This window comes from Pimephales promelas, chromosome 16 (genome assembly GCF_988280905.1).
Source record: "Pimephales promelas chromosome 16, fPimPro1.hap1.1, whole genome shotgun sequence".
Taxonomy (NCBI): Eukaryota; Metazoa; Chordata; class Actinopteri; order Cypriniformes; family Leuciscidae; genus Pimephales; species Pimephales promelas.
This window is the reverse complement of record NC_142784.1, coordinates 3,370,911-3,378,091: the sequence shown is the minus strand read 5'-3', so window position 1 is coordinate 3,378,091 and position 7,181 is coordinate 3,370,911.

Below are 7,181 nucleotides of genomic sequence, written 5' to 3'. Positions count from 1 at the left end.
CATAATGAGGGTCCATACATGCAAAACGAAGCATTGAAAACTTTTAAGTGTACAGACCGTTTAATAAGAAGATACTTTATGAAGACAGTTCACTTCGTGTATACAGACAGGAGCCATCTGTATGGATAGAAAATTGTTATATTACAAGACACAAATTCAGATAGGCTTCTCAGAGGTTACTCAACATGTTTTATTATGACAGGTTTCAAAAATAATGAATGAAATAATGATGGAAATAAAGTATTCTGTATTAGAAAAATAAATATATAAATTATAAACAACTAAAGCCTAGTTCACACTACATGATTTTAAAATGTCGGGCTGAACTGTGCAGTTTACACTACATGACTTGCTCTCAGTGAAATCATGAGTGTTCAAGTTGTTTAGCTGTTCACACCACACAACACAACGTGATTGATCCACAACAGGAGGTAACTCACTACACGAGTTAACAACGCACTACATAGAGATACAACCACGATCGGATGATAAGAGCATATCATTTGTGACTCAATGAGAGCTGTTTCAGTACTATAGTACGGTCTAAATCCTGAAAATAATCAAACAAATAACGAGTTGACAACACGATTCTATCTGGTCTAGAAACCATGTTTTGCCACGAAAAACCACGCAATAAAACGAACCAGAAATGACGCGAAACTGCAGAGAAGAACACAACACGCGAATATGGACGTCAGACAGAAACTAGTGCTGCACACTGTTTGCTCGACGATCTGCTCTGAGGAAAAAAAAAATGCAAAAAAGAAAAAGTAAGATTTACCTGGTGTCCTCAACCCATGCGTTGATTGGCTGTACTCATGACATCACTGAGATTGAGTCGCGCGACTGCTCGAGATATCTAGCATGCTAGATATTTTTCTGAGCTCGGTGACCTGTCTGCGAGCTGTCTTTGATGCGTTGTTGGCTCTTTCACACTAACGGATTGGCGAGCGTTAATCGTCCGCTAATCGCCCGCGATTTGCACGCGATAACACCCTGACTTGTCGGCGACTCAACGATTTGCAAATCGGGCTTAAATCGGGCTTAAAATCACGTAGTGTGAACTAGGCTTAAAAGAAATGCCTCAAAATTTAACAAAAAATAGCTCTCACAAACTTACAAAAACGAACTAACAAAATCTATTTATATACACAAACAAACATCCAACTCTGTTCACAATAGAAAAAGGAAATAAAAGAATATTCAAATACAAAGAGAGTCGGCAGAGCGGTTATCTCCTCTCCTCACTTGTCAAAATCTGCACAAAGTGACCGTTACACATGTCCTGGGAAAACAGGACTGTTGGTCACCCTATACTATATTATTATTACAGAAATACTAATTTAAATATTATCATAAATGTTACGTCCCATGACGTAATATTTACAGTTTATGTGTGCTGCTGATGTTTTTTCCCTCCTTTTGTGTTTCTCCCTCTTTCTTTCTCTCTGTCATGCAGCACCCCAAATCACCTGCAGCTGCTGCTGATTAACAGGAGTGGGTATAAAGCACCAAAGACCCAGTGTTCAGGAGGAATCCCTCTTCGGCTATCCCAGACATTGTAGTGTGGCTTGTTAAACATGATCTATGAGATCTGTGTGATCTGTGTTTGAGTACCACAAGCTCTTAGACTGTGTGAGTTTAAGTTGTTCAACCGTGTAGGGAGAAGGGTGCCATTTTGTTTGGAGTATCTACTCCTGAACTTTTCTCCTGTATATTCTTTGTTAGTCAGGGAGAGAGATAAGATAATTGTCTTTGATTTCATTTTCTTTTTGTTAGGTAATTTAATTGGGTTTAAACAAAGTCACTGTTTTGTTTGTTATTTTGGCCTGGCCCTCTCCTGACGATTTGGTTATTATTTAAACTTGTTTGTCTGTTTACTGATCCTTGCTTATTTTGTAAATATATTGAGCAAGCCTTTGTTTGCCTCAATAAAAGAAAATAAAAATTACTTTATCATTCTCTCTCAATTTCTTTTTGTGATCAAGTAAAACTCAAAGGCTGTTATGTAAATCTGTTAAATATAAAAGTGAAATACAGATAGAGCTGGGATGGAGGAAAAGAAGATTTCTCACATTTATTATTTTTACATCTTTAATTCATTGTTAGTCCTTCTTTTCCCCTAGACTGAAGAGGGAACATAACATAGAGCTCTTTATGCTCCGAGACCACCAGCTCAACATTCATCTTGCCCATGGGTATCTTGCCTTGCGTCTTCCTGCATTGTAGACGGCTGCGTTTACCTTTTTCGCCGTATGTGTTTTTTTCCTTTTTTTTATTGCATTTTAATAATAACAAAACATTTTACATACATTTACATTACGTACATACATGTCAGGGGTAGAGAAAACAAAAAAATAAACAAACAAAAAAAATAAATAGGTTACTGAAAGACTTTTTACAAAAAAAGCTTGTACTTATCAAACAGCTGTTTAGTTTTCATATCTTTCAGATTTTTACTATTGGAAATAGTTTCTAAATATGTCTTAACATTCAATCTTCCATTAACTTTTGATCTAAAAATATTTTCTTTTTTAATATAATGTGATTTGTTCTTCCAAATAAATTTAAAGAGTTTAGTGTCTATACTTTTAATTAGTGAAGGGGGTACCTCTAACACTTGAGCATTATAAACCAACCTGGATAAACCTTCAGCTTTAACCAATAACACACGACCAGTTATAGAGATATCTCTCATCAGCCAAGAATTCAGTTTCTTTTCAAATTATTGAATTTTAGGATGAGTTAGCTCATTCCTAACTTTCTGATTTTTTGCTATCTTAATACCTAAATATTTGATAACTTCTTTTATGTGAATATTGCATATTGTGGTAAAGTCACATTCACTTCATGTATAAACGTTGCGTACGCACAAAATGGGCATAGAAATATGCGTACGCATTTTTCCACGCGCACATCGGGATTTATAAAAAATAAACTTGGCAATTCGATCAAAGGCCTTGTAAAAATCAACAAACAAAATAAAACTATTTTCATTAATAATTTCGTTATAATCTATAAGGTCTACTACAAGTCTAATATTCTTCGCCGTATGTGTGCTCGGCAAGACCGTTTTGTCTTGACAATTGTTTTACTGTAACTTCAGAAGCACCAGACATGTGAGCAAAAGCGCCAAACTCATTGGTAGGATAGTTTTTGACGCAGCGCGTCAAACTAAAAAAACGAACCCGAGGCTTTTTTTTTTTAAATGACGCTTTTTACGCGTGGCGTTTTCCGTATCAGTGTGCACACTCACATTGGCACCCATTGTTTAGTCACGAGGCGTTAAACGTCTGCAAATATCGCGCATGGAATTCGTCCCCGTGTGAACAGGCCTTTACTGTGTGTTCACACCAGATGTGAAACATGAAACATGTGAAACATCTGTTGCACCTACCGCATCTAGTTATACGCTTGAACAATTTGAATTTGCGAAATCCGAAACCCGTTGGCGGCCATATTTTTTACAAGATGTTAATCTAGCATTCATTGAGAGAATCACCGCTCTGTATTTGCTCTGGAGAGCAGAACAGCGGCGTAGGGATCATCGTCGTTGTACTTAGGTCCACCGGGCCCTTCAGGGCCAACCCAGTTTGGCGAGTTTCACCACTTGTTTTGATGATAAATTGAATCAGCCTCCAAAATTATAACCTGTCCTATGATTTTTTTCTCTCACACAACACTGTCCAGACATGAATTATGTTCTTATGCACTAAAGTATTTAGTACATCACCAGTATAATGAGGGTTGGGGGTTGGTCTTAAATGTCTTGCACCCAAAATAGCTACAAATAGGATTATGAACTATTAACAGACACATGATACACCTGACATCGGGAACTCCCAGTGATTCTATTTTGTTAATGTCTGAATACAGTGGAATAAGACAAACAACTGATGATGATGTCTGGTGGGGTTTAACCGCAAACTGTTGTTCCACCCATGGAGAGACCTGAGTTGGATGAAGCCCAGTGTTATTACAGAGTGGCGGCAGTCAGCATCCCTAAAAGTTGAGGTAATATGCTGTATGGCAGCCTGGTTCCCAGCTGGAAACAAGCAAGGAGCTGTAAGATCTTGTTTGTGAAAGAGTTGCATATACATCAAGAGACTGGAACTGAAACTGAAAACTCTGCAATGTCCGTCAGAGTTTAACTTGCCTCAACAAGACCTTGGCTTGCTGGTTCAGGTGTGTTTAATTGGGGCTGGAGCTGAACTCTGCAGGAGAGTGGCCCTCCCTTGGACTGGACACCCCTGATCTAAACCATAGAGGATGCAGAGTTGCAGTTGAATACTTTGTGTAGATTCCCTGTGATTAGGTACAATTGGAACATGTAAGTAAGTGTCCTTCAAATCAATGCTTGTAAACCAATATTCCATCATCAGACAGAAGAACATCGGCTGCTTGTAACATTTATTTATTTACCTTTATTTTTCCAGGAAGTCTCATTGAGATTGAAATGTCTTTGACAAAAGAGACCAAGCCAAGGTAGCAGACATACATTCAGCTGCGCTTGACAGTGCAGAAATTAAATGAAGAATAACAGGCTATCTCTGTCAGGCGGGAAAACGAATGGGACTGAATGCTGAAAGCGCCCCTTCACATTGGTTTACTGGCGCTTCTGGTAAGCTGATTGCTGCCAATCTGACATTAAAGCTGTAGATGAGGGCAGGATTTGAGTGTCCCATTGTTCAGATGGAAACAATTATCAAATTGGCTTCTGTTCCTCACAACAATCAGTGCAGAATCAAATATGCAAAGAACTAAAAAGTAACTTTTTACAGTATTTTACAGTGCAATTGTTTCATATGTTACATGTAGTTACTATATTTAGGCCTAGTAATAACTGCAAATTATGCATTATTACATACAACTAAACCTAGACCAAACCTAACCTTATATACATGTAGTTACTTAATATTACTTAGTACTTAAATGTATAATTACAGTGTAACAAAGACACCTTAAAAATAAAGTGTAACCTACTAAACTATTGTTGTCATAATGCTCAGAAATCTAAAAACTGATTATTTGTGTACCTTGAAAGACATTTAACAATAAACATCTATACAAGCCCAGAAGAGACCTACACATTTTAAATGTGTCTGTAAATGCATCCTGCATGTAATACACTGAGACTGTGGTCATTATAAAGCACTTCTAATATAACCTAAGAATACTGAACTTTGTCAGAAATGCTCCTAAACCCTGTATATTTAGAGCAGCCTTGCATCTCTGTGCCAGCAGTTTGATCTCTACTGTCTGAGCTTCAAGATTACGTGTGCCATGTGATTGTTTCACAGAATGGGCTTTATGTTGTTTTCCTGGCTCAGCCTGTGGAATAAGCGATCCAAGGAGGTTCTGTGCTTGTTTTCTTGAAAAAGAAGCATTTTCAGGGGAAAAGCCTAGAGTGCCATTCCACATAGAGATGATCTGTAATGTTAAAACCGCATATGTCAGTGTGAAGTGAGGATTTGTGGGGCAGATCTCTCCTGTTCAATGGGAGATCCTTGTGTGACCCCAGTAAGAGAAAGGCAATGTAAAGTAGAGCCCTCCTGTGGTCCTTTCTGGCTGGTGCAGCTTTTTTGGATTATAAAAAACGTTTTCACAAACTGGAACTTTATTACAGATGCTGCCATAATCTTCAGAAGAGCTATTTATTTCTTTTCAGTGTGATCTACTTGATTTTCAACCACTATTGCTCACAATCTGAATGCTTATAATGCTTATAATCTGAAACTTTTCTGCTACAAATATGAATGATTCCTCAAATCAAGCGTCTTGTTAAGCAGAGTTGTGCTATTATTTTACTTGGCAAGAATTCTATGAGAGGGACCAGACTATAATAGAGACACCCAGAACACAATAGAACTGCATTTCAATGGCCAAACAAATACCTAGCAGATCACCCTAGCAGCAACTACTTAGAATACCCACTGTAAAAATAATTATATGATCCATAAGTTATGACAATGTCACGGGGTGACCAGGCTTGGAACCTTTTTTCTGCATGGGAGTTGTTGCCAGGGGGAACACTTCCGGTGCAACAACACGCCGGTTCCGGTGACTCCCGTACGGGCGGAAATGCAGTAAGAGCTAATCAGACAAAATCATTGACACCTGAGAGGGGAAGACCCCAAACAGCGATTAGGGCGCGAGAAGCATAAAAGATGCAGACATGGAAAAGAGAAAATAAAGGACAGAAGAGAGAAGAAGAAACAGCGGGCGACGCAGAAAGGACAGAGAAGGACTGAGGATGGGAGAAGATTGTCTGTTTTTTGGGAGGTGGTTATCCGACCTTATTAACCCCCGAAGCGGGAGTGTTTTACTGAGAAAATAAGTGACATGGAGCCGATGGTGAAGTAGATTCCTGCTTATGCCAGCACAAGGAGATTTCACTTATCAAGGTACCCATTCGAGCCCAAACACCGCCTTTTTCAGTAAATGATTTGTGGTGCTGTGTTGATATTTTCACGTGTGGAGTGTTTTGCAGTGTAAACATGAGTGTGGGATCCCCGCGGTCTGTTTGGGCGATCAAGTGGATAAATAGCTACCCTTGACGTAACTGCACCAGTTTATGGAATCCTGCCTTGCTAGTACAGAGCTGCTTGAACTGAGTTTCTCCTCTGCTGTTATCCAGTCTGTGTTGAAGCATCAGAGCTGCTTAACTGAGTACCTTCCCTGCTGCTATCCAGCCCTGTGTGTGCACTAGGGGTGGCACGGTACATGAAAAAACACCCGAACCGTTCGGTTCGCTCGTCTCGGTTCGGAGCGTGTGCGTCTCACGGTTCGCCGCATGCGCAATGTAGCCTCGTGCCCGCATGTTTGTTTTCTTTTCGCACGACATAAGCTTGTTCAACTTGGACCGGCGCTGCACAGAGCGACCGGTGAATAACATCAAACTAGAGCGGGAACGACGGCTCCGTCACTCACTTTCGCAGTATTTGATGTCATTACCGATCGCTCTGTATGCCGGTTCAAGTTAGTAAACAATCCAGTAAAAGTGGAGTATGGAGCGCTGCAGGTCACGGCACGCGGAGAAATGGCAAGTGGGAGAGATGAGGGAGTTGGAGGAAGCGCGAGCGTCCTATAAGTCTATGGTATAAGTCTGGTGTGTGGGGACATTTTGGATTTCATGTTATGATATTTTAATATAACGTTACAGTGGCACTTTATGTTTAGAT